Raw genomic sequence first — 14,827 nt, 5'->3', positions numbered from 1 at the left:
TGATTTGTGCATCACTTATTATAAGTAACCTAGCGCATTCCATACCATAATTTCTTCTATTCTTTTGGAAATACATAATTGTTTACCACCACATCCTTCTTGCATACATGAAACATCTTCATATGATTTGTGGTGTTGATAGTATGAGTGATCTACATGCTTTGATGATTGCACCTCTCAATCATTGAGGGAACCTCTGATGTCCTTAAATGCTTTAGAATAAAATGAATCATCGAAAAATTGATCTTATCCTTTGACAATATCCACATCATTTTTCTTTGTAATTTGGGTTGGTAGTATGTACTTGATAGGATCTCCATGTCAAAGGATTTTAAAGATAGAGCATTAGATCCATCATAGAAATCAAAAGACAAAGGTATATATTTGATTTCACTTCCTGATTAATAAACATTTGTTACTTTTTTTATAGATATCAATGAGGAGAGAGAAGAATATACAATGCAAGGATATTGAAGAAAAGATCTTTTTACTATCAATGTGAAATACATGTATAAATTTTGTGAAAAAAAAATTCCAACCATCTCGATGACTTACACACAAGGGCTTATAAGCAATCAGGCAAAGTTACTTTTTTTAAAATGAACTTTTCTTAGGAGAAGGGATATCCTTTGTAGGATTCCTTTTGCCTATCTTTGATGCTTTGGTTGCCTTGAGTGCTGTGTATTCTATCTCCAAGTTGATGCCTCAAGGGGGTCACTCATAAATATATGTATATATAACATGAGTTCAAAATAAGGGGTTTTTAAAACACTATTTTTATACAATTTTTTATATACAAAAGTGTGTCATATAAAGAGGCTACTTACAGATTGAATAGAAAGGGGTTGTGTTTTATTCAAGAAAAATTCACAGATTAGGATATTTATAAATACATTAAGTTGGTACGAATTTTTGGTAATACTAAGTTGATGCATTACATTAGTTTGTATGATTTTTTGTTTTAATTTTATAGTGTGATTTTCTATTTTAAATCTATATGAGCTTGATGCAAAGCATGAAGTGGGACTGATAATTGTGATACTTTATTCTCTTCTTAATACAGTACATTAACTTGGTGTGAATTTGTGATAAATTTTATACTAACTTGTCAAGGTATTGCATCAAGTTAGTATGCTTTTTTGTTCTAATTTTATAGTAACGATGTATTGCATCAAGTTGGTATGAATTTTTTTTAAAATATATACTAACTTGATGCAATGCATCAAGATCTTTTATATTTTGTTATATTTTTGTTCTCCATAGATATAGTGTATCAACTTGATATAATAACTATATAGATTTGATACTAACTTGAGGTAGTGCATCAAATGCCTAGGATTTTTTACATTTGTTTACTTCTACTTGAAATACTACATCAAGTCTGTATTGTTTGGGATTATTTTGTCTTTTAATTTTTACTAAATTTCTTGTTTAGCTTATATAATGCATCAATTTGTTAGATATTTTAGTATGTGTTTGGCACCTACTTGACAAGACATATTAATTTTTTGTATTGAGTGATAGTTTTATTCTTTAATTAATATATCTTATCAAATTGATTTGAAATTTGAGTAAATATTGTATTAACTTGATGTATTGCATTAAGTTCCATTCTATTTTTCTATAATTTTATTCTTCCTTTGATATAATGTAGATTCGAGTTCTTACAAATGTTGTGTTGACTTGTAATATATCAAATTCACCTCCTATTAAGGTTAAAGGGGAATTTTTTTCCTCTTATCCTCCTGTCCGCAACGGTCGAGCTGGAATGTATTGCATTAAGTTCCATTCTATTTTTCTATAATTTTATTCTTCATTTAATATAATGCAGATTCGAGTTCTTACAAATGTTGTGTTGACTTGTAATATATCAAATTCACCTCCTATTAAGGTTAAAGGGGAATTTTTTTTCTCTTATCCTCCTGTCCGCAATGGTCGAGCTGGAAGGGGGGAAGGGAATAGAAGAGCCAGCAAGCTCCTCGCTGGAGCTTGCTCGGCTTCACGGCCATGTGTATGGACACATTTGAGAGGGAGGATTCCCTCCCCTCCCCTATATAATTGAGAGAGGGCCGCAGGCTACTGGGAAGAGGAGGAGGGACAGAAGACGAAGGAAAATGCTGCCGCCTGATGCCAAAACGCTACCTAACTGCCGTGAGGGAAGGAGAGAGTGATGACATTGCTGCCATAGAGCACGAAAGGGCGCCGCCACGGAACTGCTGTTGAGGAGGAGCCACCTTGCCGCCAACCGTCAGCTACTGCCGCTGCCTCCATCCTCTCTCCCCACGTGGCCCTTCAAGCCCACAGAAGCTTCTTGAAGCTTCTAAGGGGGGCTCCTCTAAGCCCCCCTTCCCGTGGAGCCACTAAACCCACACCCCGTGCTTAAGCCACCTTAGCCCCACTCCCCTTGGCCTCAAAAATCACTAAACCCCCACCCCGTGCTTGTTAGAATATCAAGCTCGTACATGTGTGTTTGACCGACATGAGCTGGACACAGCTAGTCTGGCTAGATCAGTTAGGTATATTAAATAAGTCGGTGTTACTTCTAGTGTGAATGGTCTTTATGACCTTAGGTTGTATATGCACTATGAGTGTGCTAAATGAATAATAAGAAGAAAGAGAGAGGAAGCATGTTGCTTCACTCCGTGTTGCTCTCCTTCTTGCTTCCATGAAATCTAACATGGTATTAGAGCCATGAATGGGCTCACTGGTGGAATGCACTCAAGAAGAAGACTTGAAGAGTGACCTGAAGAGCTGGAAAAGGAAGAGGACTAACTGTCATTTCCATCAATGGTCACACAGAGGTATGTACTGTGAAGCATTGGGTTCCTATTACTTGAAGGAGGAGTTGTAGCTTGCTGAGGAGTCTTCAAAGGCTTGATTGAGTATTAGTGTAGGCCCTATCATGATTATTATCATCAAATGGTGCTGTTGTACACTCCTAGTAGACCTGCGTGTTTGTGCCTGATGAAGGCATGACTTCTGCTGAAGTAAAATTGACATGAGCACTGTATAAGAAGTCATCAAATGCTAGTGAGCATATATTGGAAGGTAGTTCAAGGTTACAAGAAGCCATTGCTTGTGTTGGAGCTCTGTTATGAGCTAAAATCAGAGTACACAGACCTGGGACAGAAGGCTGAACTGCTGTATACAGTGTATATACAGCATATGCAATACTTTGGAAGAGCCTTGAAGCTCTCTGACATGCATTATGGACCTCATTGGAGCCTAGGAGCACTCTAGAAGACATATGTATTAGTTCTCATGCCTTTGAGCTGAAGTTCCTTGAAGAAAATACTCAGATCTGGAAGTGTAAAGAGGCTGGAAACCTGTCTCAAAACATTGGGCAGCAAGCATTAGCTTTCATTGAAGCATTACTTGACACTTGGCTAGGATCTATCATATGTATGACATGGGATATGTATGCTGGAGGTTTATGGATTGGGTTGAGCATCAAGGGATCATGGAAGTTGAAGTCCCGGGGGGTCCACCTTATAGGCCCGTAGGTGTAGCATGTGCACTCAACAGGAGGGGGTTTAATATCAGTTTCACCTACAGATTTAAAATGAAAGAAGGGGGTTAAATATTGTATACTGAGAAATTAAAATAAGGGGTATTTTTATCCATAAATCTTCAGAACTAGGTTGTTAGTATATATATATACACACACACACACACACACACACACTACAAGGTATTATGGATATACCGACACGGCCTATCGACGCAAAAATCGGTATATGCCTCGGTATAAGTCTTTCTATACGTCTCGGTATGTGCGTCGGTATACAAAAATACTGAGGCGTATACCGAGACTTATACAGAGGCGTATACCAAGGCCAAAAAAAAGTCCTAACCTTAATCTTTTCCTTTTCTCTCCAGTGATGGGTTTCTACCAGTGTTCGAAATAAACTTATGTGCAAGAGCTTACAAAACCTATAAAAGCAAGAACTAGGATGTTTTTTTACTAAATTTCAAAGGCATTTTTTAAAAAATACACCAAACTCTCCCAACATCATATAACAAAAAGTACTATAAAATCAAGTCAAAAACAAACACGGCATCTTCATCATTATTGTAGTTAGAAAATTCATTTTATAAACCATACACAAATCCCTTTTTATAGAAAACCCCAGCCTGTGGTGTTACTCCAGGTCTTTGATTGCCTTTTTTTCTGTTTCATAAGAGGATTGATTTGGAATTTTGGACTGGAAACCATTTTGAGAGCTACCTGGATTTGGCGATTTTTGGTCACAAGGTGTTGATAATGGGCCTTTAGAAAGAGAGTCTGTACTTAATGTCTTGTGACTTCAGCAACCACACCATCCACACCTTCGACAACCCCCTCACCAACACTCCCTCACTCAACTCCACGCATGTGGGGAGGGTGCAGCCTTTAGGGCTGGTATGCAAGGCCTAAAATTGACGGTTGTTTTTCCTATCAAGGGCCATTTTGCCTGTCAAAAAAAGCAATGGAAAAATTTCTCTGTCAAATAACAACTCATGTTTAAAAGTTTTCCTGTCACTTTGACAAGTGTTGAAAAACCTTGCATGTCAATTGACATGCTCAAATGTATCAATCTCCTGTCATTTTTTTGTGTTATTAGTAGTAGTAAAGATAACTAGTCTAAGGAGTGGAGAGCGGGGGGAATGTTATGAGTCACGACTCATTATCAAAGGATTGTCCGGTGCCCAATGTCCATTGCCCATTGTCCACTGGCCCCAGCTTTAGCCCAAAATGAAGATTTCTTTTCCTCCCGTGAGAAACCATCAACAACTAATAAATGTAGTGCCAGTAGGTACCTCCCTCCCTCTCTCTCTCTCTCTCGGTATCTATCGACCACCATACCCAATGGGAACGTCTCCCATGACGAGAAGCCTCTCTTTCTTCAGAAAAGAAAGAAAAGAAACACGACAGACCAATTGCTCTCCCCACCCCCTCCCCTCTCCTCTCGTTAAAATTGCCCTCCTTTTATTTACATTTAAAATTTATTTTAATATTTACATTTAAAGTTTTTTTAAACCAAAGGGGGCTTGGTCGAGTGGTTAAAGTGAATGGGTGGGTGAGTAAAGGACTTAGGTTCAACCCCTGGAGGTATCGTCTGTCCTCTGTTGGGGAGGGTATTGCCAAAAAAAAAAAAGTGAATGGGTGGGTGAGTTCAACCCCCGGAGGTATCGTCTGCCCTCTGTTGGGGAGGGTATTGCAAAAAAAAAAAAATTGCCCTCCTTTCCCTCCTCACGAACACCAGAAGCAGAGACAGCTTATTGCCTCTAATTCGCATGCTACCCTCTTCATCCATTCTTGGCCCGCCTCGTCTCCCATTGTTCCACTTCGGCGCCTCTTACACCACCGCTCCGCCATTACGAGTCTCGCTCTCTCCCCTTCTGGAACCAACGTCGCCTTCTGCTCTCTTGATCACTCTGTTAAGCTCTTCTCGTACCCAGGTAAGCTTTTTTTCTCTGATTGAAGTTCTCTTTTGGGCTCAGTGTCTCTTTCTACATGGAAACGATCCAGTGAATCAAGTGGACGTTCAGCGGCGCTACGCTCCTTTGCAATGCAGGAAATGTGCTCGCCTGAGTGCATCCTTTTCTCTGTTTTTCTCTCTGATTACTTGATGCTCTCGGTTATTTGTGATGAAAACTTGGATTTTTCTGTTACTGCTTGTCTTAACCAAGTTGTTGCCCTCGTTTATAACAAGTAGGGGGTCTTTTGGAAAAAGCTAGGGCACCATTTATCCTTTAGTAATGTCTCTCACCTTCATGCATAGTTTGGGTTTATGAATCTTTGGGTTCCCCTCATGGGAGACTACACTACAACTTCCTAAACTTTTTGGATCGTTGAATTTTTATAGTTTGTGAGATGGCTCGTCTAATATTAGAAGGTCTAGCTCCATCAAGTACTATCTTCTTCTACTAACATGTCCAATGCCAGTTTCTGCAAAGCCGTGCCTGGCTACGTTATTGAGTAGGTGCTCATCTAGGTTTCTCCTGTTATGCACCTAACTATGTTCATATCGAGACATCTTGTGGTGCATTTCCTAAGCTTCAACGTGTTGGAATAAAGCCATAGGTTGTTTGTTATTTAGCTATGAGTGTTGGCCTCAACTTTAGCAAAGGAGGTTGTGAGAGACTATTTGTCCCTCTCTGTGAGAATAGGCGATTGGAAGAAAGTCTTAGTAGCAATCACCAACTATACACACCCAATAAAATGCCACAAAACTGTTTGCTGATACCATTTTGTGTTATTTTTAAAAGCGAGAGAGGAGCACCATGTAACTCGTAGAACTTGGTAAGCATTTCTTCAATTGAAAAAAGTTGTGAAAAATTTAAGTGTGACATTGTTGTGGTTGGGTAGGCTTTCTTGTGACTCCATTTGTTATTGGATGACTAGTGGAAAAAGACTGGTGAGTGGTTTGAAATCTTTTCCTATTATAGGAATGCTTGAAGCATAGCTGTTTGCTTGTCTCATGCTACATCAATAATTGTCGTTTTGTTTATTGGCATAATTACAAGCATAATTTGATGCCTTCTTCTCTTGAAGTTGGTACCTTAGCTTAGGACCAAACTGCATCTGCATCCTGTTTTCCCTCTCCAGGAAGGGTTCCTGTATGTAGGCCGTTAGGCAACATATCAAGACGTACATCAAGTCATTTACTGGATTCTTACTGCATGGAAAGGTTTGGATTTAGTTTGTGATTTGTCACTTGTTTTTGATAAAGATATCAAGCCAGACAATCTATTACTAGATCGCCATGGGCACATGAAGCTTTTAGATTTTGGGCTACACAGGTATATTAAACATTATTCTTTTCTTTTATTGTTTTGTACTGCATGTATTTGACAAATTGCAATGTCTCATATTTGTAAGGTTTTGTTGGTAATATGATTGCCCTATTTGTAAGGTTTCGTTGGTAATATAAGGCAAACAGGTCGAGGAAGGTGATTGGATTACCTTTCTGGTGCAGAGCTTAAAAGCGTTGTAGTTGAGACAAAGAAAAACTTGCAAGAGGCCAAGAGAAAACTATGGTGGTTGAAGGCAAAGATTGTGGTGCTTTCAGTGAGAATCAGGTCTTTAAAAGAAGCAAACTATGAGGCTATTAATAGGAAGGATGTGCAACGTTTTTGCAATAACATTATTGAGGCTCATAGGCAAGGAAAGTTTGGTGGCAAATTAGCTTTATGGGATTTTCTTCAAGACATTGCAAATAATGCATTAAGATCGAAAAAGGGGCAAAGATATGCAGAATCCTCAAAGACCATTTTTGAGGTTGCAAAGCTATGGGGTGGGCCGCGCTTGCATGATTTTCTAAGTGTAAACCTTGGAGGCCCATCTTTGTCAACCACAAGGAGGCAAGGAAGAAAGGCAACTCAATTTCAATCCAGAGAGCATGAGTATATCGTTGATATGGTTGGAAAGATATACAAGGATGTAAAGTCCAAACATGGAATAGCATCACGGGTGCCATTCATTATTGTTGAAGATGAAACAACCATCAAGCGTCGCATCAGGTAAAAACTTAGTTGAATTTCTCTTCGCTTCAGTTTTAAAATTTATTTATGTAACAAGTCCATGGAAATAAAGATGTTAAAGTGGAGCTTCATGTTTTTGCAGATGGAATGCGAAGGATGACACTCTAATTGGGTTTTGTGGAAGAAAGGGAGAGGATCATCAATGCTCCTCAAATGATGTTATCATTGTTGGAGATGGAGCACAAGGATATGAGACAATAGTGGATGCCTTCCAAAATCACGTAGTGGGACATTATGCAAGACTGCTCATTGTCAACCCGCTTCATGAGAGTCTTCCACGGTTAGCTCTTGTTGTGCATTGCACTTGTAATCGCTTTGATAGCGATTTCATCAAAGCTCAATGGAGTCTTGTGGAGCAAATGTGGAATGCAAAATGGAAGGATTGCCTAGGGCCAATAATTGGACATGCTTCAGATGGTGATAGTAGATGTCGCAAGCTTATGCTTGAAGACTATTTAGGAAAAAGTGATAGAAAGTTTGGTATCAAATGGGATGGATGGAAACTCAAAGGCAGAATCATAGGAGACAATGTGTATGGACTACATGATCAAGATTTTGTGCATTGTGGAAAGAAGCTTGTGAACCCTCTTGATAGTCCTATTCGACAACTAGCGATTGGACAAGTTTGGATTACACTCAATCATGTTGCTTTGGTCTATAATCATTTCTCTATCGATCAACACAAGTTACGAGAAGAAGATATACAACGAAATGATCGGCAAAATTGGAGAGCAGCCCAAGTGATTGTCTCTAGACAAGTTCAAAAATGTATGATAGAAATGCAAAAAAAAGAGAGGAGCATGCAAGGGACTGGGGCATATTTGCAGGTTGTTGCTGATTATATAGACATTTTTTTGTCTCCACATTTAGACTTGAGAGAGCGTGTGGTGCTTGCTAGTAAAGTGGTCTTCTTCTTCAAGTTGTGGAGATTATGGATTCATCATCATTCTACATACACTCTTAAGAAAAACTTCATTAGCAAAGAGGCTTACACAGATACCCAGCTTTCTTGTCATTTTGTGGTTCTACTTATAAAGATGTTTCGGGATTTCTTCCCAAATCTCAAGTGTCCTTTACATCTCACAGGATCGGATGTAGCAGAAATTTATTTCAGCAAGATTGGAGGTATGGTTGGGCAAGAAAGAGCATTTGATTTTGGAGATGTTTTGCATTGTGTTGGAAGCTTGAACAAGATTACTGTGCATGAATGTAAATCAAATGGGGTGACTTTTTCAAGGGCACATAAGAAACAAGAACACATATGGAAGGATTTGAACAAGCATGAAGGCATTTTGGAAGCAGATCTTGGGAATTACGAGAGCGTTTCCTCTGATGAAAAGTTGATAGATGCATTGAAAGAGGGATTGAAGCGGGCACAAGATCTTTGTGAGTCATTGGGGATCAAACCTAGCACAATCGAAGGAGTTGAATGGTGGACAGAGCCTTGGATAGATACACAATCAATGTGGTCAAAGATAGATGCTGAAATGGGTGACGCCGATGAGCACGATGACTTTGTGGAGCCTTGCGGTGAAGATAGGCCCATTGAAGGCAGCGACGGAGATGACGAGGTCATTGCTCTGAGTGAGATTCGACATGAGGTGGATGGGATTCTAGATGAGGCAAGCATTGAGGATGAAAACAAGACTATCTCGCCCGTGGTGGAGGTTGACAAGAAATTCATCTTCAAGTCTACTTTGGTGAGTCAACTCAATGGAAACTCAACACTATCAAAAGATAGGTTGACAAGGGTAAGACAAGGAGTGTATTTCAGCAATGAAGGAAAATTAGCATCAACAACCAATGGAAATTTCTTTGGAATAGGGTCAGATTGTGCTGTTTATTTCTACGATGACACATGTGGAAACAGAGACACAAATTTCAAGAGAAATGGAAAAGCCACAAAATTGAAGAAGATGCAAACTCTTCATAGTACATGGTATCTTGGAAGAGTCCAAAAGATGCGAAAGAAGGTAGGTGGCAGGTATGTAGATTACAAGCGAGGTCTTGACTTGGTAGATCGACCACAAGGGATGGAGGTTCAGCTTGGTTGGTATCAGAAGGTGAAAGGACACCATACATACTCTTATGATGTGACAGACTTAAACATGGTTGATATTGAGTCAATTATTGCATTGGCACATTTAACATACAATGAGGCTACTGATAGATATGTTCTTGATCAAAATGATTATCGAATCTTTAACGATTTCTTGAAGTCTGCTGGTTAGATGTTTATTTAAATCATGTAAGTATGGAACCATTTGGTTGTAATTTGTGTTTTAGTCATGTTATAACACAGGTGACCTTATTCTTTCCATTTTCATATGATTGCAGGCAACGAATCCTCCACCTTGCAAAGTGGGGAGGAGTTGGAATGACATGAGTTGGATTTTTGTGGGACTGAAGTGTTTTTTGGGAAGGAGTTGGAATGACATAAGCTGAATTTTTGTGGGACTCAAGTGTTTTTTGTGGGATTGAAGTGTTTTTTTGTGGAATGACATGAGCTGAATGACATCCACTATATGTTTTTTGGGAGAGCAGGTAAATTCCAACCATTGTCTCTTGGAAGAACGGGGTTTATCTCGTATAGTACTCTAGTTTTATAGTAGCCCAAATTCAGATTAGTTTCACGTAGCAATTGATTGTGTTATTGATATTTGCAGTACAGGTTCGTAGCAGCATGTATTAAGGCCTTTAACGATTAAGGCCTTCGACGGTTGAATTAATGGGCATGTACATAATATTTTGCTAGCAGCTCTCAAGGACCTTTTGGTTTGGCCAAGTCGGGCAGTTATACCAGTCTTTCCAGGTGATTACAGGTATAAATGAATTACCCTCCTTCTTAAGTGAGTTGTATAGGCTAATATCTGTCAAATGCTTCTCTCCAGTATGCAAGAATATCTAAGAGGACAACATGGTGAAGGTTCCTATCAGTTGTTTTGTTCAATTGTTGATTTAGCATGTCAGTAACTAATTTTTGTGTTGATTCATCTCTAAAAAGTATTTTTGACAGTGATCCGGAAGAAAGCTATATGGGCCATCTCTATGTTCAGCTAGTTGAAGCAAGAAATCTGGCGAATTCACTGGAAGATTCGACCCCTATGTGATCTAGCAGTTGTTTGCAAGTCACTGTGAAATTTTATATCACTATCAAGGTCTCCTTTTGTAACACAAGAGCAGGTGGTTGGTTTTTTTTCAGAGCTGGGCTGGCTGTGCAGCAGCCTGAGTATGAAACAGGAGTGGCTTTCAGTGGACAACATTGACAGGCGGAGCAGCCTTTCTGTGCAGGAGTTTATCACAAACTATGAAGAACCGAATGAGCTAGTAATCATAACAGATGCATTATGTAAGTGGCCAGCCTTGATGAATTGGAACAAGGAGTATCTAGTGAGAGCAGCTATTTGAATCAGCCCAAGTTTACAGCTGCTTTTTTCCTATTTTTTCTTGCAATGTAGCCTGCAATTGGTTCTATGAGCTCACCGCACGAGAGGAGAGGGCGTCTGACAGATTGGCAGTCCTGCATGGCTTGCCGAAGTTACAGAGTAAGCTGCCAAATCCAACCAAAGAGGCTGATGGAGGAGTATCTTGGAGTCCCTCACAAGTGTATGATAATTGTGATACAAGAGGGGGTTGTTCTGCTATAAATGAAGCTGTAGTTTCACAATGTACAAGCCCAATGCCACTACCTGATGAGCTTGCAGCAGTAAGCCCAATGAGACCGCCGCAAGGGTACCCAAGCAAAGGTCTTTCACAAAGAGCTTCTCCTAGAAGGTGGTCTGCCTCTCCTTTAAAAAAGGTTCAAGTTGGTCGATTTGGGAGCCGGCGGGCCGGGTCGGTCGTGATTCGCAGTATCAATTACTTTTCTGAACGCCAGAGTAAAGAGAGACACCATGTTATGGACACCAGTAGCAGCAGCGATGGTGAAGAAAAGGCTAAGAGCTGTACTCTAGATGAGCCAAACTAAGACTGATGGAGGAAACTCTAGAGCGTAGAAAAGTGGAGATGGATGCCCAAACAGCCAAGCTCAATGACAAAGCTCATGCCAAGGCTCGTGCTGCCAAGCTGCTTGCCCTTTAGGCCAACTTGAGGGATATGCAAAGACTCCAGGTAAAGATCTGGCTGAATTTGTTTTGGCATGAGATTTTGTCCATAGATTCTAATGTGTTATGAATATTTGACATCTGTTGGCAGGAGGATGGAATGGTTGGGCATGGCAATCTTCAACCATTGTTGACAAAGGATTACTCGAGGTCTGATAGTAGTCCTCCCTCTCCTCCCTTAACACCCCGAGTGGTGAAAGAGCAGGCATTGACACCAAAAGCTCATAGGGCAAAGAAGGCGGTGTATGCATCTCAAAAGAACTCAAGCACTCCTGGGAGCTCCAGACGAATAGTTTCCATCTCCCCTAAAACCACTCCTTGAGGAACTCTGGGGTAAGCCATTGGTCCAGAGGACCCCTAGTTCCTCAAATGCCCCTGAGAACTCTCTTTCCTCCTTGGTTCCTTGCTTTTCAGACCCGAAGAATGAAAACATGAAACCATCTCCAGGGAAGTTGTCGGGCTCTGCGATAGTGCTTTCCAAGGATGCTGGGATTCCTGCTCAGCATCCAGGAGCAAGCAAGGCTTTACAATCAGGACCAAATGGCAGTGTACCCAAAAGAAGTTCAAGGGTAGAGAAGAAGACCCGACCAAGGCAAACCAGGCAGAGTTTTGTGACAGGTGAATTAACAGATCCATCTCCTATGCCTGAAGGGGAGGTCTCCCTCTCCCTCTTGAGCACTGAAACTGACATAAAAGTGGAGGCTCCTATCATGAGCAAGATAAGGCAAAGTTCTGTTGCTCCTATTCAGGAAATGAAGCCCTTTTTGCGCAAAGGGTCTGGCATTGGACCTGGTGCTGGGCCAGGGATTGCAAAACTGAAGGCCGAAGCAGTGAAGAGTTCTGACGAAGATGTCCCAGGAACTCCTACAAGAATTTCTGATGAAGAGGCTCATGCATCTGCAAGGAGCGTCATGGACACCAGCGATGGGGAATGCATTCCTGTGGAAGCCCCAGTTGCAGATGCTTCCTTATCTTCTTACAAGGAGGAGGAGAAAGGGAAAGCACAGACTCTAGAGTTGTCAGATGTTGATGTAACTCATAACTCAGATGGTGGCTTCTTTGATGTATGCGAAGATGCCAAGGCTACTGAACTTTTGAAGGATGATAAATTGCCACACATTGAGAGGGGTTGTCACATTGTTTCATTTCCCATGGAATTGGGCACTAATGAACGTCACGATAGTAAGTTTGCATCTGAGCCAGACTCTGTACCTCACACACCTTGGGATGAAGCAGCTGGAAAGGGAGTGCCAAGCGCTACTTTGTCTCAACTTCTCTCTGAGAGTACTGGCCAGGTGGTGCATATTGCATCCTCAGCAAGTGGTTCTGCGTCATTTCATGCTAATCTAGCAAGTGGAGAGCAATATGCGCCTAGAGTCTCTCCTATGAAAGCTGCCTCTCCGGCTAGCTCAAGTTTGAAGCGTCTAGGCGCTATCATTCCTGACTACTTCAGTCCCTCTGCTGCTACCCTTGTGGAGTCCCCAGTTGGAAGTCTTGCTTCTCGGGATTCTTCTGGAGTTCAGTATTCTTCTGATACGGATCTCACTCACTCACAAAAGAAGTTGGGCTCCTCTCAAAAGTCTATAGTAGTGATCGTTCCACCCAAAGAACCTGCAAGAGGTTTCAAGCGCTTGCTGAAGTTCGGTCGAAAAAGTCGCGAAACACCAGATATCATTGTGAGGGATGGAGTATCTGCATCTGCCCCTTCAGAAGGTGACGACGAACTCGAAGAGGTCAACAAGGAAGCAAATAAGCACTCCTCTAATATAATACTCCAAAAACTGAAGCTTCAAGAGAGGCTTATAAAAGATTATGGTAGTGGTAGTCATGCCAGTAACACAGACACAGGACCAGGTAAGCTCTATTGTTCACTTTACTGTTTGTATTATGTATTTCTTTGGTATAAAAGTTTCACAAGAATAAGTGGAGCCTAAGTGAAGGAGGTCAGTGGCAGTTATATTTTAGATTCCATCTTATCTTTTTCATTTTTTTAAAATGCAGACCTATCTGTACAAAGCTCCATTGTTCCATCTAATTTTAAGCTTCAATATGATCATGCTCATGGGAGTACAAAGCTCAAAGGTAGCTTCTTCTGTTGATTTGCATTGATAGCTTTCCACTAGACGAAAGTTGTGTAGCTGAACATATTTCTTTTTATACCTGTTACAGCACCATGATCATTCTTTTCTTTGTCGACTTTTCGTTGCTGTAAACTTGGGCTGATTCATGATGAACATAGACTTGATAATTTTTACACTGTTGAGCAGGAGCAATCTTCTCAATGTATTAGACTTTCTGAAGCGGCCAAATTCTGCTCAACTGGTATCAGGCACAAGAGACCGTGTAAATTTGCATGACAAGTTCAAGAGCTTGTATGTCCAGATGTTTCCTGGTTCTATTGAAGAACTGGAGAGTAAAGCTGCAGCAAAAGCTAAGCAAAGAAATGCTGGCTCATTTTGGGACACAGTGATGGATGCCAAAGTTGGCAGCTTCAAATTTGGTTTCTGAAATGCAGTTTTTTAGTGACTGCTATGTTTAGGCAGGTAATACTCTCTACAATCTTCCTGGTGAATGGTGAGAAAACTAACATATTTGCCTTGAGTTGTATCATGTGATACCTTATTAGGTTCGTTGGCATGCAAAGTCAACTTTGTACCGATTATCCCATTTGCCTGCTGGTGGCATAAAAAAGTTCTCTTTGGTGCTCAAATCATATGCAAGGAAATATATTGAAGTCAAAAATTTATATTTAGCAGCCTCATTGTCTTCATGTCTTTGCCATGTAGTAGCGTATTATTTTTGTAGCTTCATACCCTAAATGCTGAGGGTGGTTGAGATGTGACCAAAATGTCAGTGTTGATACACTCGTCATTTTCTTAATGTTGGCCTCTACTTTGTGTCTCATAAGAACAGGAAGAACTTTTTGCAATCTGAGTAGGGACTCCTGCTTTTTCGAGCTCTTGGCATCAAGGGTTGAACTATGGAGTGATCTCACAAGGACACACTTGCCTCTCTTCTCTATATGGAATGCTGCGCTTTCTTTATTATTATTTTTTTACTCCATGGCATGCCCAATGCAAAGGGCTGATGTGTTTCACCGCACTACGTTTTACAAGATGGACAGTTGCTTCTTATTGCTGTATTGGCCCTAATAGCATGGATTTCAACCTGCATAGGTGTTTTTCTTTGTCCTAATG

General features: G+C 40.5%; 2 pseudogenes; both read left to right on the top strand.

The window, feature by feature from the left end:
* Positions 1 to 7,932: 7,932 nt before the first annotated feature.
* Positions 7,933 to 9,758, top strand: LOC148021316 (uncharacterized; annotated as a pseudogene).
* A 1,000-nt stretch (positions 9,759 to 10,758) lies between these two features.
* Positions 10,759 to 14,138, top strand: LOC148021315 (uncharacterized; annotated as a pseudogene).
* The last annotated feature ends 689 nt before the right edge of the window (positions 14,139 to 14,827 follow it).

Source organism: Lygodium microphyllum, chromosome 18 (genome assembly GCF_053477565.2).
Source record: "Lygodium microphyllum isolate KBCC chromosome 18, Lygodium_microphyllum_v1.1.10, whole genome shotgun sequence".
Lineage (NCBI taxonomy): Eukaryota > Viridiplantae > Streptophyta > Polypodiopsida > Schizaeales > Lygodiaceae > Lygodium > Lygodium microphyllum.
This window is presented reverse-complemented; position numbering and strand designations above follow the sequence as displayed.